Source organism: Vanessa tameamea, chromosome 17, assembly GCF_037043105.1.
Source record: "Vanessa tameamea isolate UH-Manoa-2023 chromosome 17, ilVanTame1 primary haplotype, whole genome shotgun sequence".
Lineage (NCBI taxonomy): Eukaryota > Metazoa > Arthropoda > Insecta > Lepidoptera > Nymphalidae > Vanessa > Vanessa tameamea.
Window position 1 is genome coordinate 7,138,177 of NC_087325.1, and position 27,573 is coordinate 7,165,749.

The 27,573-nt window shown below is 30.8% G+C and overlaps 1 protein-coding gene across 8 annotated transcripts in view; it reads right to left on the bottom strand.

Annotated features, from left to right (window-relative positions):
* Pde11 (Phosphodiesterase 11) overlaps positions 1 to 27,573 on the bottom strand; it is a 231,852-nt gene that overhangs the window by 133,500 nt on the left and 70,779 nt on the right. For 5 of the 8 annotated variants that reach the window (XM_026640191.2, XM_026640187.2, XM_026640186.2 and 2 more), the window contains exon 1: positions 2,630 to 3,029. The exons of 1 other annotated variant lie outside the window; for it this stretch is intronic. The gene's annotated coding sequence lies outside the window, so the exon portion shown is untranslated. Of the gene's footprint in view, positions 1 to 2,629; positions 3,030 to 3,849; positions 3,907 to 27,573 lie in introns of those variants that run through there. 2 more of the 8 variants (XM_026640188.2, XM_026640189.2) reach the window with 2 other exon arrangements.

Genomic DNA, 27,573 nt, shown 5'->3' on the forward strand with positions numbered 1-27,573 from the left:
TTCCGGTCTGGGTAACCTGAACGTGTAATTTTCATGTGCTAAATTTGTGCTGAGAATTCATCTCGTACTCGGCGGTAAAGGAAAACATCTGACATAGTGCATAGGAGCTTGTTGGAACAAGCTTCAAAACAAGAGAAGAGGGGGCCTTAACCCAGCAGTGGGATGTTAATATACAATAAGAATAAGGATAAACAAAATATATATTATCTCGCTTATTAATCTATACAAAATTTTAACTTTTTTTTACTAATTTGTTTAAAACGTAAAAATACATTGAATACAGAACTCAATAAATAATATATTAATTATATGACAATTCATTCATACGAAATGTTATATATTATATTATATATCCTGACCAGTCTGACCTTAGAGATATGATCTACATAACTCTTTATTTACTTGTAATCAAATATTATATTAATGATATTCATATGTTTTACGTATAAATTCTTCCAGATTTTATTATCGAGCTAAATTATTATTATAATAATTTAATATTAAAATTAATTAAATCTGGGGAGACATATATCTTATCCGATCGGGAGCTGGAATTACGATGATACTTGAAAAATTAAAGATTTAAATATTTGAAAAATCATATTATTACTTGGTGGCCACAAGCACAAGGGACATGCCATTTTAGTTCCCAAGCTTGATGGCGCATTGGCGAAGTAAGGGATGGTTAATATTTCGAACAACGCCAATGTCTATCTATGGGCGGTGGTGACCACTTAACATTTAAAATAAAGTTATATTTATTACTGGAAAACATCCATTTGCACATCCTACATGTCATCCTAGTTTCGGATCGTGGCGCATTTTATTACCATCCATCTAAATTATTCCGCCTGATGTATGAAGTAGGTACAGTGTATGATAGAAAGGCAGAAAATATGTTCATATAGTCGAGTTTTTAACCTCTGCATCGATAATAGTGTTCTCGTTAATTTCATTTGACGTAACGAAACAGAAATACTGTAATGTAATGAAAAAATCTATTGTTTTAAGATTAAGGTTTTAATTTATGTTTTAAAAGGCCGTTTTCAAATAAAATATAGTTGTTGCATTTAAAATTGAAACGAAATATAAACAATGTCCTTTGATTATTTTGCAGTGATCTTCATGATTACATATTTTTAAGGATTAAGACTTTAAAATGTTAAGCCCTAGATATTATCTGCAGAGAACTTGTACGTAAGTTTTGTATTGAAGTTAACCATTGTGATAGATCCTTCATACTGATATCAATGGTTTGATTAGATGTTATAAAATTACATATGTATTTTCATATTTCATTAATTTTATCAAGAGATAAAAAAATAACGCTAATTTGCTTTTTAGAATCACTAGTGATCCGCCCCGACTTCTCACGGGTGCAAATTGTTAATAAAGAAAATTATATGATATAAATATAGAATTATAAGCTGTAGCACTCAGAAATAATGTACTTTTCTACGAGTGAAAAATTTTTAGAATAGTATTTTTAGTTTTAGAGATTATACCCTTAAAAAATTATGTCATATTCATATTAGGTATCATTTTATAAATAATGCCTGACTATTTTGTAACGTATACAAACCGACACTGTTTCTTAAATACATATATAACTTAACTATTTAACTAAAAATATATTTTTTTTAAATATAATAGACACTTTATGTCACTTTTTGCACCGGAGGGTGAATTTTAGCACAAACATATAAAAGGTATGGGTAACAGGGATAAGGATAGTTACATATAAAATATATATTTATAAATAGGTACCTCTTAAAATGGATACGAATGTTAATCAAACAATAAATTTATATGATTAATTGATTTTATTAACAAAAACAAAACTAGCATTAGGGAACTACTCCAGAGTATAGTTTTTTTGGCTTGCTGTAATTACATTCATATTTGTATGAATGTAATTACAGCAAATCAAAGCTTTTTAAATAATATCATATGTCAAAATACATTAATATTCTTTTTTTTTATGAGCAAATATTTAGTTGAATTCGATACGGTAGCAATCATACTCAAGAAAACCATTATTCTGACACTTTTATTGATTTTATAATTATTTTGTAAATAAATTTTAAACGATATTGAATACTAAAATAAGCTTAGTATGTAGCTATGTCCGATCTTCTTAAATATTAATGTCGGTTTATATATATATATATATATATATCATTTGACAACTTTGGTTTCGACAACAACAATTAAATAAATATGTCGTAGTTTTGTTTATATTCCACTTATATTTTCAAAACTTAGATTTCTATTGCGTTAATCGACTTGGATATTGAGTAACGTTTACGATCCTATTTTACGACTTAAAGTTGTAAAATACTTGCGCAGGTATATAATAAATTTACAATAGAACACAGAGGAATATACCTACACTCATTTATCCATACAACTACATACATACAAATATATCAGCACACGTAACATTATGTTCTCGCACTCACATGCTTGCAATAGTTATCGATATAACGTTGATATGCGTTGGTACTTTTACAAGTAAATGTTTTGTAATAAACTTTTAGCATGGGATAATCAACAGGTGACAAATTGAGACTTATCAATGTACAAGTTTATACGGCTAGTATCGTTAATCGACTGGGGTCATACTTACAGATAACGTGTCACGGATCCTCACAGATAAAGTTAACAACACAAATGTTATTCGTCAACAAAAACACAAGAGATGTGGTGCAGGCGCTGCACACAGCGGCCGTTAACCCGGCTAGCGGGCTGCGTTTCGAAAACTTCGCAGTGAAGCGTTTAGTGAATATTCAAAAATAGACCGACGGATTCTGAAACACGCGCGACAGTGCATATAGAAACGTCCGAACACTGGGAACAGGGTACAGGGTACGACTAGAACAGCAATTATGTACGCGCGGACAACGGATCCTTGCAAAAATTGCGTTTAAAAGTTTCCAGTACACAAAGTTATGATCGTGAGACAGGGCTCAACGCGACGACAGCGCGGCAGCCCCGCAACGCTCCAAACTCGACTGGCGCCTCCGACCGCTCCGCACCTCACGTCACTGAGGAACACCCACACAAACTTACGCGCGCACACACCGACCGCTCGCACACAGAGATCTTGCCCACAATTCAACACGCCACACACGCACAACCCGAAACTGATAAACAGCTTAAAAACACAACACCACTATGCAACTGCACTATAAACATATCCCCGCTTTCCTGCTGCCGACTCGAACTTGTGTTCGACACGGACACGCTGCAGATAGCAGCTGTTCTTATCAGAACTATTGTAATAAATCGCGAGAAATAACATGTAATGTTACGTCTCTACGACTTAAGAGAACTAGAGATGACACCTATTCACTTCCGCGGTCGGATGTCACGTTGATATTGTATTATTTATTTTTCCTCTTTGTTTTGAGACTTACCAAAACTCTTGGTTTTTTTATGTTATTGTTTGATTAACTTAATTTAAGGCCCCATATGTTCTGAATGTTCACGTAAAGGCTTGTACTGAAATGGCTAATGTTTACTAAAAATACATATAAAAAAGAAAATCAAAAATATACCTACAAAAGGAAAACGTTTATTTCAATTGTGTTAACAATTTACAAATTTTATTTATAAATAAAATATAAAAATAACACTAGCCTTTTTTAAAATACTGTATAAACAAAATCACGTCAAAATACGAATTTTGATGATTTCATTACACGATTGCAGATATAAAATAACATCTGCCCCGTAAAATGAAATGTTTTATAGTTGTACAAGTAGGAAAAGTTCACAAATAAAAACTAAGATAATAAAATCATACAATAAAATAAATGTAAAAAATATAAAACAAAAAATACTCACATGCGTGAAACCCGTCTAATTTTCTTACTGCATGGAAATTACCTGAAATGAAAAATACTATCGAAAAATGTATATGATAAAAATGTTAAAATAAACAAATAATTTTAATGTCTTAATATAAATTTCATAAATGGAAAAAATAATTATAATTAAATTAAAATAAAAAAAAAAAACAACTCCACAACTATGACAAAAAAAAAAGAATGAGAAATTTATTAGATATGTGTATCGAACCAAATAAATGTAAGAAAAAGATGAAAAATAAATAAGGGCTTAGTTAAATTTGTATGTGCGCGAATGAGTACATGTATAATAAAAATATATTTATAGTAAAATTATATATGTATATTTTTTTAATAAATGTATATGTGTGTATTATATGTAATGACAATAGTATAACTCAATAATCCTACCCGCGAAACTTTTCCACGAAAGGTTCAATAAACCTAAATGTCATCGCTCTTTGTGAAATGGAAAGGATTAGAAAATAACGTATGTACATTATTTAAATATTACGTGTAAAATGTGACCTCCTTAAATTGTCCATTAAGGAAGTTTCTTCAAAATTTAAAAAGTTTTTTAACCTTAAAAAAAAAAACAATTAAATATGCATAAAGCTAACGCTTGTTGGAAATGGTGTTCTGACGACAAGAACCGGCAAGACTCGAAACTACTCATTTTTATATAATCGTGTTTAAAATAGCACGCCTATGTTAATCAATATAAATATTAAATATAAGCGAATTGTTCATCAAAAAAGCCCAAACACCCAAAAAAATTGGGATAAGGAATTACACAATGGCAAGACGTGGTGGGACGACGACTAAACCGAGATGGAAGCGCTTACTAGACTCGCGAAGAGTGAATTTGAAAAGTCATGCTTCCCGAGTGATGATTCTGCACCATTGGCAATTATTCATTTAGATTTTAGATAATACAAGACATGTATGCACGGCACTAATTGCTACTTTTCTTTAAACATTTATAAGCAATGATAAAATAGTATTCAAAATTTCGTATCTATGTTGCTGATCAATGAATTGAGTTTCTTTATCTGGAGCCAATCCTGGGCATAGACTCACATCATGCTTTACCTTAAAATGCATTGTCATCTAAAACTAAATCAACATATTAAATTTGAGATCCGTAGACTAAGAAGTGGCTTTAATTCAGTTTGCAAGATTTGACGTAAGCAAATATGGCAAATTAAATTCTAGCGTGTAAAAACATAGTACATAAGGTAAAATATATTTATAAAATATCTTATATCTGCAGGATTTGATTAAAATGAATTCGAAGTCAATACATTTTGCATCGATTTCTAATATAAAATTAAAATAAAATAAAATAGCCTAAATGAAATAATTTTAAAAATACAACACAATGGTGAAATATCATTCTCAAACTTATACAAATAGATTTTAATTAATTATCATATACTCGCAATACATATTGCGTACAAATAAATAAGTTTAAAAATATTATTTAAAATATATTAAAAGTATCTAATAAATAAACTATCTGGTTAAAAAACTTATTCGGTCCTTCCAAGATATGTTCCAATACAAATAAAACTCAGTTGCGTTAATACTAACAACAACTAGTACTTTAGATTACGTAAAAACTAATATAAAGTCGTGAGCGTTTTAGATAGATCTATTAGATTGTGGATGGCGAAGAGATTACTTGGAATACTTTTTATTATTTGTTTGTATCAATATAACTGAATATGTATATGTTTGGGGTAAAACTAAAGCGTCCTCATAAGAGCTTAATGTTTGAAAAATCCGTTAATGACAATTCCAAAGATCTTATTTCAAGGGTATTATTTAAGTGCAAATAAAAAATCAAGTTTTTTTAATAATACAAAATAACCTACTTCTGATCGCAAAGCAGAATAATATTAGTACGCAATAAATCTATTATCTCTGTTTTTGTTAAACAAAGCACATATTTTTTATAAGCTTAAAATCTTTAAACCTAACCTCAGCTATTTCATTAAATTTTAAGACGTTCGGTTTGAGCATGTTTTGAAATGTTTAAGGGGAAATATGTATAAGATATGGTATTTATTACACGACTACTCAAAAACAATTGTAATGATTTCAGGGTACATGTGTAATTGTATATATATCAGTATTGGACAGTATTTTATAAATGTCAGAAAATTTTTGGATGTAGGGAGTAGGGGACCGTCTAGTTTTCATTATTTTTAGGTAAAAAAATATTTGTTTAAGTACTATGTACAAATATTTAAAATTGAGACCAAATTTTAAAATCGTATATTGTTTTATATACGCCGGTTAAATTGGTATGCAATAAGTTTTTTTAATCAATTGATTTATTTTCAATAAAATAAATTTATATAAAAGTAATTCAATTGATAAATTTATATTGACGGGTATCGAGTTTTCTGACTTGTAATTAAAAATAATCCTAATGTTAAGAAAAATAATGTTTTCTTCATTTTACATTTTTTTTTATTTATAATGGAGAAGTAAAACATTTTTTTAACTGAGCATACTAAGCATAAACGTTCGTGCTAACTGAAGTGGTCAATTTTGCCCGAAGTCGTTCATGTATTGTAATGCAATAGGATTTACCAATGGGTAAGTAATGACTTATACCAATGAACATAATTATAATTTATATATGTATATAGCTATCATTCCATTGTGTTTATAATTGGCTTTAATTGCCTTTCGTGGAAAACAGCAATATAATTGCAGATTTCCATCTAAATGAGACTTCAAAAACAATCAACACGAAATATTTAAATACATTTAACATATTTATTTAAAAAAAAAACAACTTATCTTCGTATATCCTTATTCTAAAGCTAAATAGTACTTAGTAATGAAACTGTGAAATGTATATATTTATATAATATTATATATTAAACCTCTTTCGAAACGCATAGGTTCTTCCTATATAAGTTATTCCTATATATTTATTGCTTTAGTAGATTTTAAAATCAGCATTATAAACAAATACAGTTTATAATATCATCGTGTTTCTTCTTGACCATAAAATATATCGTAATATATGATAAATGATATGAGGTTGTTTTTTTTATTTATATCCATTTTATCTTGAGCTTTCGAATCCTTTAATTCACTTTTATTTTCAACATTTACTTTCCCCATCGTCGTTATTTCAATAAAATTAAATGCTTTTATTTATTACATAAGGCTGATTAAAATACTTGTCGATTAAATACTCTTTATATCCTTAACTTTCTGTCTTAAAATAGATTGGTATAATTTATTTTTATTCGTAAGCAACATATATTTTATTATATAAATATATATTTCTAATATTTATACAGTCTATAAAACATGTAAATATAAAATATGATTCAGGAACAAATTATTACAATTTTTCTAATTTTTGTTTTTTTGATATAGATACGAAATAAAACAAACTGCCCTAGTTTTACGTGTCATTACTTTTTCCGGTAAAAGAACAGCTGCGTTGCGAAAATTGCATATTTTTTCATATTATATATTTTGAATGGGATGAAATTGGAACTTACGAACTAATTCTTGGTTAAAAATATATACTATATAAATATTAAACTATTTATAATTTACTCGTATTTATATTCTTGTAGACAGAAGGCAGTTGAGTCAAATACATATATATATGTAAGTCACCAGTACTTTAAAATGATGTTACGTGACATAAGTGTATTGTAACCATAACAACCGCCAAAACACGCCAAGTAAAAACGCTCTTAATTTTATGGAGTATTTAATATTAAATATGCATTAAAAATAATTCATAACAACTCACCAAATACGTCATAAAATATGGTAACTCTGTTTGTTATTGTATACATTTCATGTGTTCGTCTTGAAGATATTTATATCAGATAAATATAACATGTTTATTTTATTTTACGGTCAATTATTTCTTTATCGCATCAGATATCAGTTTCGGTGTTTGAAAGTTAATTTTGTAAAATCTTCACGTTCACAACTCGGATCCCCAGAGTTCGATTTTGTATTTCTACGGGTTGGCGCATAGCTGGAAAAGTGTAGCGCCGTGAAACTTGCAGCTATTTTCATTTCATTAAAATAAAATATTAATTAAATGAACTGATCATCGAGACTTCTTAAGTGAACGGAGCAGTAACCAAACTTTTTAATAGTAATTACTGCATATTGCACGATTGAGACATTTTCAAACGGGCTAGCCTAAAAACACGCGCAAGGTTTCTTTGCGCTTGCTCTTACTATGATATTTGCATGTGTATATGATTAACTACTCATTCATCTATCTATTATATATTTTATATGTATGTATGTTTAACCTATATTAACATGACATTGCATTTATATTCCATCCAAAAGATAAAACTTTCTTCCTAATGCTCTAGTGCTTTTTGACATGCACAAAGTTGGCAACTAAAAGGCATGTTAACAATACAGTTTGCGTACGATTGTCGTCCCAGTGTTGTCGAGATCCCAGACTGAAGAAGTCGTTGTTTATTGTTAAATGGAATAAAAATAGTATACAGCCATATCGATATATCGACGGCATCAGCGTCAATATGTTCATGTGCACGGTAACTATATGAAATGTGAACAAATGAAAAGTAATCTAAATTATTTATTTACATTGGCCGTATTCATGACAAATATGAAATAATTATCTGATTTAAATTTCCTTCCTTATATTATACAATTTAAAAAAAGTATATCCAGAAATATTTTATAAGGCCATTAATTTTAATATCCATTTAAATTAATACCTCCAATAAAACTTAAAACTAGAACGCCGAATCGGGTCACGTTGCAACATTTTTTTTTCCATATCTGCATCAGGGGTCCAGCCAAGAATGGGTTAAAACAAATACCAAATCTTTGGCAATGGAAAAATCGTTTATCATTCATGTCCAGATTCGTGCCAAAGTGAAATCTGAGAATTTATTTTATCTCAATAATTATGACACCTTATTTTCATTAACTAAGTAGCTGACATCAAATTTAATCTTGTAATATGACGATTAAGAAGTGCTCATGAAAGTCGACTTGAAATATAGAAATTTTGGTTTTTATTTTGATAAAAACAAATATACATATATGTGGAAATTTGGTACTTTTAGAAGTAATATAAAAATATATCAGCGGGAACATTTGAGAGCACAATTTAACACCGATATAAATAAGTTACACTAGTCATTAAAATTAGCTATTAATCATGAAATTGAAGTAACACTACTAGTAAATATTATTAAAAACAAAACAATACATTGTTCTTAGAATCACTAATGAATTTAAAGGTCAGATGACAGTCATGATACCAGCTCCGATAAACAAACCTCTGAAATTTTAGACAAAGATTTTTCGTCTTTGTTATTATAATAATTAAATAACTTGGGCTCGCCTTGTTTTGTAACGTCAAATTTGACGGGAATTTAATATCTGCTAATAAGGCACATTTTCGGCACCGAGAGCAACGAAATGATATAATTAAGACCGAAATAAATAACGGCTGTCAAGACAGCTCAGTTTACAAGGCACTCGAGAGGAGTTTTTGTTAGAAACAATATATTTTAAACAAATTATAGTCGTTTGTTTCGATGTCCCGGAACGTCATTGCTACCATTAAATGAATTGTATACATTTTCTTCTTACATAAATGTTATAATTGGAAACCAGCCCAAGGTTACTTGAACTAGGACAATATCTTCCACCGAACGTCTGGTACAGGGTTCAGACATATTGTTTGCTTTGGAGGTCGTATATTTGTAAATTTAAAAAAATATAATAATATATGACGTACGTTAATACGTATTTGACTTATTTAAAATACTGCCCGAGTAATTGTATTAAAACAAACAGAAGTAAACGATGTTAATGCATCATAATTCGAACGCAGATTTTTTTTAAATAAAAAAAAATGTATTTGCATGAAATGTTTACATACATTTTTTATCATTTGAAATGAAATCTGTTTTCATATTAAACTCCATAACGCACAAGCTGTTTCGAGCAAATTACGAACATTCCCGCGTTGGCAACACGTTACAGTGATAACGCATGAGACGTCTAAGTGTGTCAGATACAACGGAGGACAAATATTCTGAATATACAATGAACTTAATACTAAAACATTTAATCATATTTTTAATAAGTTCATCAAATACGTTAAATAGTGCAGTTATATTATACAGTTTGGAAAAGGTTGGCGTTCGTTACGAATTTGTAGCAAACAAACACGCGTTAGCTGATACAGTTTACCAAGAAAACAATATTTAGTTTTAAAATACATTTATTTTAATTCGATTGTCAATCAAATTTTGCAACTGAATTTTAAACCAGTTTTCCTGAATTGATCCGGATGAAAGTTTGCACGCTCCTGTTCCTAAAAATAATTCAATAGAATATGTACTTACTTATTTTTTCCAGGAATATCGATCTGAATTGGTGCATGAGTGATTTGTATTTAAAACTCCTATAAAAGTAATTTTAAAAAAGAACGATCTTTTAAATCTTACAAATTTAATACAATACATTTACTCATTTTAAAATAAAGATTATAAGCATATTAAACTAGAGAGGAAATAAAAAATATATAATTCAAAACACATTGGTCGTATTGGACCTCTTTTTCCCAAATTACAACATTTACAGTACAATACAGGCGCTCACGTTAACACAATATAGCGTTACGTGAGGCGTTCCAGGAAGACTTTTTAGACACGTAAGAATAAAGCGCTTTCATGTACTTAATAAAATTTAGAAGCCATGATACATTTACTCATAATGTATTTTTATGGCAATGGCGACCAAAAAATTTTCAGAATAAATTAAATTATTCTTTTAGTAAATATATGAAAACAGGCGGTCAAATGGATGTATGTAGATCACTACCACCAACCCACCCATAAACTGTACAAAAATATTAATAATTCCATATACCGCAATATTGCCACTAAAGTTCCATTATGTCGCGTTTTTAATTAAATACGCTTGCTTACTAACTCTTCAAATCAGAATGCAAATTAAAAGTAGAAAAAAAAAATCAGTACGTGGTACCTACCCAGCGCGCGTGCCCACAAGCTCGTTTGCACTCGACGTCGGAAGACGCGCGTAGGTTCCAATCAGCTCGTGACCACAACAAAAGCAATACTGTCGAAATTCCCATAAAAATATATTTAAAAAAGGTATCATTAAGTGAAATACCGAATTCAATATTTGTAATAAATAATGGTTATTAAAAATTATAATAATAAGAGATATTTATCATCAAGACTTAAATTTGATCAAGTGTTCAACAACAAAATTATGATTTTCCAAAGCCGTGCCGATTGCACGTAACTAAATTACTTATGCGGTCAATGTGCGTGTTTCATGCACAAACTGCTGACTAATTTGATGTAACGTAATACTTAAAATAAATACATAAACATATTAAAACTTTTTTCACAGTGATTTAGATATGAAGAAGATTTTGTAATATTAGATTTTTTAAATATATCATCTTTAATTTTATCAGTGATATACAAGCATATATGTCACATACATGGAGAAATATTTTGAAGGTTATAAATAAGATCCAACACGAAAAGTAATAAAACTACAACCACAACTGAAAGGTCAAAAGCTTTGAATAATTATGAGATGGGTTTTTATTCGATATTGACCATTAGCGCACCAGTAGACAGATAAGATATTTAAATAAATATTAATACCATATTTTATGTAGAACATTTTTGGCACGCCTCGGGGGTAACATATAGATAGTAATAATTAGAAAAATAAATTTAATTAATAAATATAACTATGTTTTATTTATTTATTCCTTATGGATTTACTAATTTGTTGTATTTTTTTAATTTCGTCCTTTCACTTCTGCCCTTGATTTCCGATTATTTTTTTATCCTCCTTTAAATGTTAATGGTAGTGGTTAATTTGACACTTAATAAGGAAGTAAGTAAATAAATTAAAAAAAAAATTAAAAAAAAAAGTCTAATGCTTCTATGTTCAATAAAGGAATTTGATATAATTTGATTTGAAATGTCTCACTGCTGGGCAAATACTTCCACTTAAGGTTTGGAACTGATATCATTGTACTCGACTTCTGATTGGTTAATATTATACATGAGGCAAAATAACATACGTCACATACGGGTTGCGTCACGATGTTTTCCTTCACAACCGAGTATGAGATTAATTATAAACACAAATTGTTCAATGGGCCAGCTCACATGTTATTTTTTAGTTCTTATTTATAGAACCTCCAGCAGTTAATTGACAGAAATGTTTGGGTTTCGTATTTCACTACGGAATCTTAACAACAAGATAATATATTACATTGTACTCTTCGAACGTCACTTCATGAATACCAAACAGGTGAATCTGGCGATATATTTAATATATTATGTGTCACGAGTACTACTCTCACAACTTGTCGTTTATCCAATCTGAATTGCATTGCCCGTAATATTCCTAGCACTTATATACGACAGGAGACTCTAAGCGTTCGATATAAGGAAATAAGATCCACTTTGACTTGATGACATTTTAAAGATGTTCAAACTAATGCCGGATGTGAAATTTTCCACGGTAGTTTCAGGATTGTTCGGAATTGGCGGTTTTCGTTCATTCACGGATATATTTTTGGCTGAGTTCGATTCGTCATGCATACGATTGGGTGAGCGACCTCTGTCGTAATACAAACAAACAACTAATCGATATCGTCTTATCCCTATTACCTGAAGTTCATTTTCTAGCAGAAGCTCCCAACCTTTTCTGCTTTTTTTACATGAAATAATCGCACCCTCGCCCATAAATTATACCAAATTATGTCAAAAATATCATATGAATAGTTAATAATAATTATAGTGATTAATTAGCAAACTCAGTATTTATTTAATACACTTGCTTAACACTTGCTTAATGATGGTTAAAATCTACCACTAGTTCTGGAAGAAACATTTCAGATCTGAGAAGAATCGGCAAAAGTTTTTTTTTAAAAGCTGCCCGTTGATGTGAAAATCGTAGGTCCGATCTTGACCCCTTGGGCTCTTGTCGTATCCACTCCTATTACAAGCTTCACGCTTAACTGGAGAGGAAAATAGAATATACTATAGTAATTTCTTGAAAACAGGCCTTACTAATATTATTTAAAATTCACAGATTTTTTAATAATAGAAAGACGGACGGGAAGATTCGCCGCCTGATGGTAAGTGATCTCCACATTGGTCCTGAAAAAATAATATTTCTTTCACGTTTCGGACTCTTCCTTCATCAGCAATGTGCTGCGAATCTTGAAAACTATGTGTGGATATAGGTGTATGTCCAATGTGAAAATTGTGAATTAACTTAAATAAAATTCAATTTATTTATAGAGATTTAGGTTGATTATTTTTTAACATTAATATTTTAGCATAAAATATAATTTATATATTGAAAACCTAGTAAAATATTAGTCAAAATATTATTCAGTAGTATGGGCGAGCGATCCAGGGTGAAAAGGTACTGCTTGTTTTTAATGGATAATCTGGCTACAGACAGACACGGAGACACGACAAGGGAAATAACATCTCGGTTTCCAGGACTACTGACTCATTGGTGTTTCGAGAAACAAATTTAATTTAGAAAGGTTAATTTTGCTTGTCTGCCTACCAATACTAAAACAAAAAAAATCTTTGTGCCGACGGCTTTTATCGAATTCGTAAATTGTATTTTTGAGAGAAAAAAAAGGATAAAAGTAATGTAAAAATGTTAGCAGATAAATTTTATATCTGTCGACTAAATTTTGTTTATTCGTATGTTTTTGGTACCGAATAGAAAATTTTAATAGACACAATTATTCTTGGCACTGGTTCTTTATATATAAGCAAACTATGTAAGAGCGATCTACGCAATTTTGACGCATGCTTAATTTTATTTAATTTTAAATTTAATTAAAAGCGCTATTCAAGAAAACAATGCCTTTGACAAACTTTTCCAGTTATCCATTTCAACTTTTAAAACGAATATTAAAACATTAGCTTTCATTACAAAGAAATTAATATTCATGTTCATAATTGCATGATTTTAACTAGATACTTAAAATGCAGCATACTCAGCGGCAAAAATATTAAGATTTTTTAAATATTTGTACGCCGTAAAATCCATGATCTTGCGTCGTTATCCGTGTATCGTAGAACTGACTCAATATATACTCGGAAGCTATAAAAATTACTTTGTATTGTTTAATGTGTCTATTTTCTCATACACTATCAAAGGAAATCTGTATCACAGTTCAGTTTTCAAGGACACTTCTCTGTTGATGAAAAAAAAAAGTAATTAAACCCTAAGAATGAAATATATAATAGGTTTACTTGTACATATAAATACTAGCTGAAGCCGCGGCTTTACTTTCTCCCCAAAATATCCTAAAACCGACCTATGTCCTTCCCCTCCTCACACTGTGTCCATACCAAATATCATCTAAATCGGTTCTGCGGTTTAAGCATCAAAAAGTAACAGAAAGGGTTTCCTTTCACATTTATAATATAAGTATGGATAAAGTAGGTAATTAGTATTAATAGTACTAAATACCAATTTGTTTACTAGTGAGTCCCCTCCACTTTGAATTCCGCGGTTATTTTTCAAGTATTTTTAAGACTTACATTTATACTACAGACATACATTCTAATACATCGTTAATCATAGTTCAGATAGTTTGAACAAAATATTTACAAATTATATACAGAGACATTCCTCGATTATCGCTCTATATATAATTAAAAACCGTATCAAAATCCCTTTAGTTGTTAGGAAGAAATAAGCTAATACAGACAGGCAAAAAGCGAGTTCATTTTATATTACATATATCAGATACTTTGTTACAATCCAATTTACAAAAGATATGTACATCGAGGTACACGATAAATATACAGAATGTACAAAGTTGCATTCGGTGCAACAGGAGATATACCAATTGACGTGGCCTGCGATCGAACGGTAAAGTAGGTGTTACAGCGTCATCTATTAGCGAGATACAATAATATCGACAGTATAAAAACTTTTTTCTTATATATGTATATTTGTATATATAGTCGTCGCCCACGGCTTCTTTGCGTTTATGGGGTTGTTCGTCAAGCCTATGTTCTTCCTTGATGTTCAAGCTTTATACAAAATTTCATCAAATTCGATTAAGTGGTACCTACAGCAGTGAAAGCTTAACAGACAGACAACTCTGTCTGTCTGTTACTTTCGCATTTATAATATTACAATATATAGATTTACAGTGTGGTACTTGTAATTTAAATGTGAAAAGAAAAGTCGGTCGGCGAAAAGGATTTTTTATTTTACGATGTAGAAGATAAGCGGACGAGCAAATAAGCCACGTGATGGTAAGTTGTCACCACCGCCCGTAGACAATGGCGCTGTAAGAAATATTAACCATGTTACCACCGCCCATACATCACCAATGCGCCAATAACATTGGGAACTAAGATGTTATGTCCCTCGTGCCTGTAGTTACACTGGCTCACTCACCCTTCAAACCGGAACACAACAATACTGAGTACTGCTCTTTGGCGCTAGAATATCTGATGAGCCGTCTGGGTGGTACCTACGCAGACGGGCTTGCACAAAGATCTACCACCAAGTTAAAAATAATATTAATTATTTATAATGTACAAAGTTAATATTAATTATTAATATATGTATAATGGATAAACCTATTTCATTATAAAAAAACGATATGGAATTATTTACAATAGTTAATAATTTGATATAGAACCCGAAGTGACGTGTATACTGTTGACTTTAAAATGTTGAAATAAACCAGCAGTTGTACGTGGAAGCGTTCATTAGATAGAAATTAGCAGCGTTCATTCTCTTTACAACATTTACTTTATACGTCATTCCATTCAATCCCATTTACTATTATTGAAAGAATACTGTTATATAAGACATACATAAATACGAGTGCGTATTGTGGCATACTTAAATTGTTTTACAAATAAACCGTTTTGTTTTAAAGCGCCGATATATTGATGATTATTTTAGACGAGTTGATACTGTAGAGATAAGAGATAAATCTGTACAAGAAAGCGTTAACTACCTTATATACATAATTCTTCTGTACGCGTGTATGTTTCTTAATTAACGGATGAACCGATTTGGTGGTTTTTTGTGTTTTTGTAAGAGACTGGATCTAAATCATGAACCGATCGCCGCGCCACCGTGTTGAAATGATATTGCGATAGGTTCCAGGATTGAGAAAAATATATATATAAAATTCCCATTTACACCTGCGAAATCGGGACGAGCAGCACGTAATATATACATATATACACAATTAATAACTATCTGTCACCCGCGATTTCGATCGCATTTCAGGATTTAGTCGTCACGTATTAGGTACAATAAAGAAGCCCTCAAAGCATGAGTTCAAGCTTGCTTTATACCAAAATTTCATCAAATTCGGCTCAGTGGATCCGAGAAAGAGCAACAGACAGAGATATTTTCGTATTTATAATATTAGTATAGATTAATATTGTGTCATACAAAATTACAGAAAATTTAAAGCAATGTCGTAACTGAAGTAGTAGAAAGTGAGCCTTAGATGTATGACGCATGAAGCGGTAATTTACGATAAATTTACGTTGTGATTACGAAAATACGATTTGCACACGATACAGAGTTTCATTAATAAAATTATACACATGAGAGAAGAAAAACCTTTTTGCAAAACGAAAATTTTTACCCGAATTAACGCGCACAAACAAGTTTCACAAACATTATATTTATCATTTTAGGAAAATTATCCCAATGAAGATTAAATCATATCAACAAAAGGGTTTTAAACGTGCTACTTGCAAGTTAACGTTAAGTGTTTACGATTCATCTTGCGCTTTGTTCTTAAGTAAGCATGCTTAGAAAATGGGCACGTTTTGAAAGGATTTACTAAGCGCATAAATCATAGCAGAGTTTTAGTGGATTAAGATTCATAATCCAGAGCAGAAAAGAGGACATTTAATCCCAATTTGTTTACGAACTATAAAACGTACTCTGTTTTAAAATACATATGTTTTAAATAGAACTTGTGTTCAATTTATTTTTGTTTAGAATGTAATACATTACGATATTGCTCTGTATTTAACAATGTAACTTGTAACGGACTATATTATACTATTTACATATATACGTGAGAATGAATTATTGTAATTTTAATACATTTTTTTTAAACTATATAACATAACATCGGTCGCAGCGCCACCTACCGGGTTCAATATAAGCCGTCCGTAGACCCAATTAAGCACATATTAAAATTTAATCAAAATTAGTCGAGTTGTTTTGGAGAGTTTACATACATACATATATAGAATCATAAAAACATGCATACTCATATATATGTGTATGCATGTTCTATATATATATAGAAACATAAAAACATACATACAAATAAATTCATGAGATTGCATAGTAAATGTATACATATACATGGAATAATAAAGGATATTAAAAGGAATGACATTATATTAAACATACTTTTTTTTCATACATTTTTGGTGAAATCGTTCGTATTTTCAAGGGTATGTTCATGTATTGGCGAAGAAAATGACGTTCCACTTTTTGAGGAAAAATCTCGGCGCCAGCTTTTTTCCATACAAAATTCTATAGATTTTAGGTTGACCCGCGCCGAATGTCATACTCGTTGCGGCGCATATATAGGGGCATGATGCTTGACAGCTCGGTTCAAATTGAACGCGATGAGCGATGCGCTCGCCGGTCCGGCCGCGTGCAATAATGTATATCAAATTACATAATTAGAAGTGATACTAGGCGGTGCAGCTGTGCGGGTTATACTGCGAGGCTGCTAGCTATGGTTGATTATTCTGAACTATGGGAGTGTCGGTGTAGTGCCTACTCATATAACAATGGTGGATGCATGGCAAAATATAATTATAATACAAATTATTATTACAAATGACGGTATGGCAGGCCGTCATATGAATGAGTGTTCTCAATAAGACATCATATTTATTGTAATGTGTTATTTATTATAATGTGGCGTACCACAGGGTTCAATTTTAGTAATTTTCACAGTCTTCTGTCATATGGAATGTTGTTATGGGGTAATGCAGCAGATATTGAAATAGTATTTATTCCGCAGAAAAGAGCTATCCGAACTATTTATAATATTAGCTCTAGGACATCATTACGCGAAAAATTTAAAGAAATAGGTGTATTAACTAGGGATGAAACGGATATCCGGTAACTATCCGGTATCCGGCCTATCCGGCCGCCATAATACTATCCGGCCGAATACCGGATAGCTACTATTCGAATAACGGATAGATATCCGGCTGAATAAAAAAAACTGGATAAATAAAACGTATTTTTGAGTAATTCTTTAGTTAGTCTTTCTAATCACACAATAGTAAATTAATGTAATACAAACAAAATTAATGAATTAGTACTAATACTAATTTCTCTCCATTGAGAGGTAGCAGGCGGTTGCGTTTCTATATAAATTAGGCCAGCTTCAGTAAAAAGTCTTTCGCTATACATCCTGCTGCAAGGTGTAGAAAGGTAGATTTTGGCAAACTTTGTTAAATTTGGGTATTGTTTGGCATTAGCCCACAAAGAATAAGGGTCGCAATTGCGATCGGCTAAGTTTCACCGGATATCCGGCGGCCGGATACCCGGCTATCCGGCCACATGGTCGGCCGAATATCCGGTATCCGGCCAAACTGCTATCCGTTTCATCTCTAGTATTAACGGCTGCTTCACAATATATTTATGATAATATAATGTTTATACAGAAGAATATACAAAAGTATTCCATAAAAGCTGATATACATACTATTAATACAAGAAATAAGAATAAACTTGTAACCCCTACTTTCCGTTTGCATACGGTGCAGAGAACGTTTTTGGGCAATGGTATACGCATATATAATAAGATACCGGGAAATGTAACCAATTTACCATTTACGAAATTTAAAAAGTTTATTAAGACTAAATTAATAAATAAGTCTTATTATTCATTAAAAGAGTACTTTTTAGATAAAAACGCCTGAATTTAGGTTCAGGTTCCATCACAGGAAACTAATTTTTGTAAAAAAAACAGCATTGTAAATCTGTTTATTTGAAAAGAACAACTATGCGAGTTTCTTGTCGTTTCTTCTCGCTGGAGGCTGCTTTCCGAAACGGTGGTAGTTTTTTAATATCGACGATTCAAAAACGCTTCGTTGTGAAGTTTACTTGAATAAAATTGATTTGATTTGATTATATAAAAGCGATATAAAGAAGGTCGGGGTTTACCTCGTATAAAGTATAATAATGAAATTAATATGATATAGAAACGGTTTGATGGTAGCCGTCTTGCGATAATATCTAATTACAAATAAGTATGTACTGGGCGATACATACTGATAGTAGAGGGTTACCTCGATGACTATTAATTATGAAATTTAAATCAATTATATTAACAAATAGCAATAAGGCTATAAATAATGATTTAACTTCCTTCAATAATAATTAATTTGTTTACAATAACTAAACATATTGCTTGTCAACTTTGTCTTACATGTTGCAGATTCTTATGAACCGTAAGCGAAGCAAGTTGTAGCGATATTATATTGTAAAACTGTGACGATCGACGAATGTAAGTTCGTAAAGCGGTCGAAATCAACATTCTTCATGTAAAACTGTGACGATCGACGGATGTAAGTTCGTATAGCGGTCGAAATCAATACTCTTCATGTAAAACTGTGTCGATCGACGGACGTAAGTTCGTAAACCGGTCGTTATAAAACTCTTCAAATATTATCAGTTTACAGATTCAAGTTTGCTATAACTGTTTGGTACGATCACGACGACAACGATCTAATTATGTTGATGTTTTAAGATTTTTATTGTTAAATAACAAAACCTTTATAATATATTTGTACTATGCACATGCAAAATTATCGCGCACGAGTACTGTACTGAATATACTCTGGTGGATTCTTGATGATTCGACGCGTGGTCCGAGGCTGTGGGGCTCGACCGAGAGTCGCTGCATTAGTGTCCCTCGTGGCGATGTCGTCTTGAATTTGCTTAGGTGATTCACTTGCGAGGTTTGAGGTTACTGTATAACGTCTTCGGCGATACGGTAGTGTCCCTCCTTCTGTTACCAATGAGGCTGCCTTCGTGAGATAGTTTCGGGGTTAGAGGTTACTGTATAACGTCTTTGGCGATATGGTAATGTCCCTCACTCTGTCTTACCGGGTTACTAGAGTAGTGTATGTGCTATGTGGAGCTATGGCTGATTGACGTTACGATGTCGTTATTGATGTCTCTCATCAATCAGTAGTACCAGAATCACGACCGAATGTTGCAGGGCGTTGTCCGCAACGCACTTCAGCATTATTACAACCTCCGGGCTGTAATAATGCTGAAGTAATACGTTCATGCAGTGAACGACCCAAATAATGGATTTCGTCCAGGCTGGCATCACTATGTATGGCGCACTAATCGCTTTATACGAGAAGTGTCGTTTGTAGCAAAATGTTCGTCCTTTTAGGGACGCCTCCTTAGCTCAGTGTAAAGGATATTATAAGAGACATTGTAGTTAAGAAGCACCTAGTTTAGTAATAAGGCTGCGTATATCTCTTTGAATTTGATTATCACGTGCAAATAATGATCTGTGTTCTAAGCTGGTTTAGGTAATCGACTATCGGGTGTATGCCTGTTGTAGGCTAGAGTTAAGTATATCCACTGTATAGTTATAGATTTAAGACGTAATACGCGAAGCGTTTATGAGGTTTATAAGCTAGTTAAGAAAACGTTCGATTTAGTTATAAGTCTGTTATAAGTCTTAGATATGTCTTAGTTATAAGAAGAATACGATTATACGTTTATAATATATATTCATACTTTATAACCTACTACGGTAGAAAATATAACAAATTATCCACTTAAATGATTCCTACGCGGTAATCTATGAGTTTCATTGAATATTATTCCACTGTCTGGTTTACTCTATTTTTAAATACGAATTTGTATAATTGTTTATTATTTATATATATATATATATTTATAATTATATTATTCTTATTTATAAATACAATTAGTTAGGACTATACGAAGGTACATTCTAATAAAATAGTACGTTGTTAGGGTTTCGTGCGCTCGTGCTTGTGTGTAGTGAGTAGATCACTTATTTTACCAACAAACAACAATACATTAATGAGTAATAGTTTGCTTTGTTTTGCTTTAAAGGGTGAATCTACCGGCGCTATTTCATGCAATCGTAACATGACACCTTCGATCTCGTGGTTGGCGATGCATTAATAGATTAAGAAGTTGTTTGTAATATCTGGCGCCCGTGACCACATACCAACAAGGAAAACTGAGATATCAGTATCGCCTATCGACTCTATTGTTCAGAATATCTAAGCCAAAATAATAAGACAAGACTAAAATAACATTTTCTATCTCTTTTTATGTGTGTGGTAAAAAAAGGGATGGCGGGTATTTTGACAAGATCATATGTACCATTATGTTATACGTTGAGTTGAGTATTTTCTCTAATATGCTCTAGCTTTATCTATAGTTATGTAGACTAATAATAATTCACGCCAAAGTTATCTCTGTGCTTATGAATATATATTCCTGCAGCAGAATTTTGTCAGATCCAGACAGCGTATTAAATTCAAAGCGTTGCGTTGCAATAGAATGTTCGAATTTCAATAGTATTTACTAAAACACGAATAGCTACTCCCACGACTAGACAAAATGAGATTTTGGACAAAACAATACGTATGAAGTGACGCGAGCAATTCAAAATAAATTACTATTTGAAAGAGCTACAACCTATTTTAGAGATAGTTTTCGATAGATAGTAACCAAGATCAATATAATTTTATGGAAATGTACTGAATCTGAGTCAATATTACTGCCCAATTTCGTTCGTTCGGACAAAGAAGTCCGAACAGCATTGGTGTTAGGACTTTTTCAAAATCTTGAAAAAATCCAAACACTACTTTCATCATAAGGTAATAATGGTCACCATACTACTCTAAATTAGTTTACGCTTATCGAGAAAAAGAAAAAATAAAAAGCTAAGAAAGAATAAAGATGAATATCAACATTTTTACGTACATTTCTTGGACGATATCCTATACCTTTCCTTTAAATATGTTGAGTTACCATTTGTTCTAGCAATACGCGTTATATTTTGAAATTAAATTTCTAAATAAACTTTATTGTAATCTCACTTTTGAATTATCACATCACAAAATTCAATACTTATTTGTATAATAAACATACATTTATATACTTTATAAAAATATTATATTTGATTAATTATAATATATATAATATAACAGAAAGGACTTTGAAAGTATATGAAAAAAAACTAAATTAAATAACGCCATCCAGAACAGTGTCCTGTGGCATTGTACCCAGGACGCTGGTAAAATTACCTCTCTCAATCCCTAAATTTAAAGTTAGCAATATTTGAAACTTGGTAATTTCTCTTTTCCACCAAATAATGTACATAGATATGTTAAATAAAAATAATTAAATATTTTTTTACTCTTAAGGTGATTGGCGAATATGTTATTTAATAATCTTTCTATAATATGAGAGTTTAATTTATTTATGATCTTTGCCTAAGACGGTATTCTCCTTGCGGAAAAGCTCCGTATAGCTAATACTTCTAGTGTTTATACAATGTTTGTCGGTTTCGATCAAAATATTTAATATCGTAGATAATTAATATTGTTGCTAATGTACTGTAATGTCACTGATGACTGTAAATTAAGATTGAATGTATCACTATATAACAGATATACTATTTGTGATCATTCATCAAATCCAAACTTCTAAGGAGAAGATTTGTGTTCGAAATTGCAGACGGGCTTGCATGAATACCTACAGCTTGCTTTGTGCAAGCACGTCTGTGTAGGTACCACATAGTCATTACATAGTCTACAGTATTGTCGTGTTAGTGTTATCTACAAGGAACATAACATCTTACTGCCCAAGCTTGGTTGTACATTGGTGGTTTAAGCAAGGGTTAATATTTCTTACAGCGCCAAGATGGGCGATGGTGAACATTTACCATAAGGTGAGCCATTTAAAAAAAAAAAGGATTTTTTTTAAATATTAAAAACTTGCAGTATCGACGTTAAATATAACTGTTCCATCCTGCTTTTTAATATGATGTTGTATATTAAAGTAGCCATTAGTAATAAATAGGCTGTCTGACACAAAATGATTTTTTAATTCGAACATTTTAATCGTTACATTTTGAGATTAGCTCATTCATAAACAAACAAAATTTTTAGCCTCGTAAAATAATATCGATTAAATATATAATTTAAAATGATACAATAACTTCCAAATTGAACAGGATATATCCTTATACTCAATTCTAAACATCAGATTATTTACAAAGCGTATACGTAATCACATGTTACATATGTACATACTCAAATGTACGTGTGTATATATTACCGAAATTAATTGATGTGGTACCCCGATATATTTCTCTTTACTAACTAATGATTCATGCAGCACTAATACGCGTAGTTCCAAGCTTAGTAGTTAATTAAAGTGTACTACATACAGAACACCGCATATGGGTGACAAAGATATATTATGAACATACACCACTAAGCGATGTTTAGCTCATATGTTACTTTGAATGCCATTAAAAATTTAAATAAATTGAACGCAGCTGTGATTAAATATTAGAGTTGATGTTAACAGCGAATTAAATTAACATTCATAAAATAACTTTCGAATATTTAGATAAAAACAAAAAAAAAACAATTGTTTTATTAAGAATTTACTATACGTTTTTACAAATGTTAAGCCTTTCTAGAGTCTAGGGCATAATGCTATCGTTAAGTATTGGAAGTAATAAGTGACACTGACTAATTTAAAATTACTATTTAAGATAGGTACGCTCATCAAAACAGCGTAACATTATCGGTTTTAATAATTCACGGATGAGATACGAAAGCAAGTTCTTACGGAATACCTCTGCTATTACTGTTTCTTTATAAACCATTTATGAATTACAGGGATATAATACTTAATGGATACTTTAATCATATAAAACCTTCATTTATTGTGTGTAGCTCAAAATATTAAAAACACAACATGTTTGGGAAGAGAGGTATGTACGTTCCTACGTTATAAAAATAATTAGGATCCCATTCTAAATAATAACGCAGTGTTAACTTTGGCACGTTACCCTAAATTACATATAAACACCATGTTAAAATAATATCGATGAATAATACGTATTACTCGATAAAAGATTGTATAGGTAATAAAAAAGTATAGTTAGCAGACATTGAATTCCAGCTGGATAAATAATAATTGTATTTAATTACAAATAACAGTCTAAAAAACTGCTGAGTTTCGTACCGGTTCTTCTACTAGAATCTATTCCGAATCGGTGCTATTTTATAATTATTTTTTTATTATATTTATTCTAATGATCACGGGAATAAACCGAGATACAAACAAATATTAATTGTGCTTATTCTGAATGAGATAGACTGTTTATGTAAGACATTCTTGTTGAGGGAAGTGTGATGTGCTATTTGTTGAACTGAAGGGTTATAACAAGTAATACGGGAATTAAATTGATAAGATTTAGCCGCGTAAATGTTTAGTCATTGTATTAAATAATAGTTATATTATATACATGTATACTTACATGTATATTTCTAACATATAAGTATATATGTATATAATGAAATTCAGTCTTTAGTCGTCAATGTAACAATTATTTTCATATTTAAGTTTATTAAACATTAAGCTTTGTCAATTCATAAAATTTAATTAAATGTTAAAACATTTGATTAAGGCGTTTTAGTCAATAAAGGATTATGTATATAATAAAAAAGGGTGGAGTTTGTATTCGTTGTTTTTCATTAGGGTTAAGTATTAATAATTCAAATATTATTAATACTCACTCCGCATTTATTTAAATATACATAGTGTATATGTTTTTTACTTATTTAATCATAATTTAATCATGTAAAATTATGATTAAATAGTGCTCGCAACAGCCTACTCGAATAAAGTATATTTAGTTTTTTTTTTAATGTAAATGCTTCTTCAAATCATACATTTATTTACAATTCAAACCTTTATTAACCACCCAGGGCTCGAGTGATAAAAATCACGATGGTTTTTACCGACTTCGAAAGTGAACTTCTTGTAGACAAAAAAGTTCCTTAATTTTTAAGAACCGATTTCGGTGATCCTTTTTATGTTGGATTCTGTAGCTCCAAGGTAGTCCCGTTTCAATTTAATTGGTATCGGATATTGTAAAGTTTTTATTACAAGCATATATACTTGCCAATTTTTTAAATCGGTTTTTGTTTTTTAAATAGGCTTAATAATCTTACAATTAATGTATGAATAATAACAACAAGAATATCAGAAATGTGATATCATATCATATCGATAAGTCAAGTAAAACCCACTGACTGTAACTTCAACTGTATTAAGAGAAATCTTCTTCTAAATAAAGTGGCAACTTTTACGTTTGTAACAAAAAATTGTACTTACATCTAGTTCGTAACAATCGTTCATATAACATTAATGTTGACTTGTTTGTCGTCGTGATCATAAACTTTGCCAACTATTTCATTGTTAACGAACTTTTACATATACGTGTTAAAATTATATGATTGAAAATTAAAGCAACATTAAACTTTACTTACCTAAAAATATATAAAACTAGGCATTATACTAAAAAACCTATAAATCTAGACATTACATGAAAATACATAACACAATACTGTGTTTGTGTTATCGGAACAAGAGAAAACTAGATTCACTAGACAAAACTAACTTATGTTATTAAAACTTTCGTGATGTCTAACACATGTATGTGCCGCAACTTGGCCGAAAATAACTTTAGGTACACCCGTAACTTTGACAAGTGGGTGCTTATTTTATTATGATTCGTAATAGCCAAGATAACTCATAACAATGTGTTACAGTTCGGATACAATCAAATATAAAGATAATTTTACTTAAATATTAATTAAAGCGCTGTTCCAATGCGTATTAGTACATACAAATGAATCCGATATATGCAGATTTCCTCAAAACATTTTCCTTTGCAATCGACGAAATGAATCATAAAGACAAATTAAGCAGATGAAACTCAATGGTGCTACCATGGATGTGAACCCGCAAAAATCGGTTAAAATTCACGCGGAAACAATAATTTAAATAAATTTTAAATGGTAATTAAAATATATAGGAAACTAGTTGTCCCTCGCGTCTTTGCTCGCTTTGGAGGTTAGTCGTTAGGTATTAGGAAAAAAAATGTTTCTTTCCTAGCAGATCGAGATTGGTTCAGTGCTTTGTAAGCGTAACAGACAGACAGAGTTACTTTCGCATTTATAATATTAGATAAGGTTGTAATGATAAAATAAAAACAAAATATTATTAAATAGTAAGTATGTTTTGTCTACTTTTCTGTATCATCTGATCACAGTCCATTATTTGATTTTTGTTCTGTTTGTGGAGGAAGAAGATAATTTCGATGTATTAATAGAACTTATTAATAAATAAGGGAAAATACGCCAATTTCTCCCTGATGTACGACGTCAGTCTATATTTTAGCAGAGGAACTTTGTGTACGTCTAATGAAATGTACCGAATGTCATATAAAATCAAGATATACGTACGTACGTAGAAAGAAAAAACGCTGATTTAGGATAATTATAAAAGTAAATAATAAAAAGACGAAATGTTCAATTGAACTACTTAACTGCTGGTTTTTTAATGGAATAGGTGGACAGACCAATGTTCAATGGACGTGATCGTAAATGGTAGCTACCATCCATATCATTGGCGCTATAAGAAATATTCACCATTCCTTGCATTACCAATGTGTCACCAACAAGTCCCTTAACCAACTTTTTACTTTTTTATCACAATAATACCAAGTATTGCTGTGATGACTACACAGACGGTTTGCTCAAAGTACTACCACCAAGTAAAATGGTATATTGCTTATTGCACTGGCAAATTGAATTAACCTTTAAAACCCCAAATAACATACAAAGTTAAGGTAGTAAATATCGTTTAACAAAGATAACCGAATTCAATAGCAGTTAGCAATAAAATAGCAGCAATCGCGGTTGATTTGCTGGCACTTATAAAAGAGTTCCGTTGTCCGTTCACGAAATTCATCATCAGTTCTTAACCAAATTGTAATTTCGAAATAAACCTCTTTGGAACAAAAATATAAAAAAAAAAAAATTAATATATATTCTTTATATTTTTTATCTTTAGACGCGTTATGAAAACTACATGATGAAGTTGCTCTCAAAACCAAAAATTAAGTGTCCACTTCACACCTTATCTTATTTTATAATATTTATTTTATTAAAAAATTTAAATGTTTAATGACATAATAGTGGTATCTAATAAAAAGAAGAAATTACATTCATCAATATAATAATTATTATTTTATTATTAATAAGTAAATTATTGTTAGTTTTTATTGTTAATTAATTTTAAGTAGAAATTCTCACGCCCGTACACGCATCATTTTTCTTACAGAATAGCTATCTCTCTTCAGGACGTAAGAGGAATAAAATATCGACAAAATGAATAACATAAAACTTCAGCGACTAAATAAGATGTCCTTGTGAAAATTTACACAGTCTATATTTTAGCAGAGAAACAATTAAAGTGGATACCTTCTTAAATTAAAATGTCAGAGCTTTTAAGA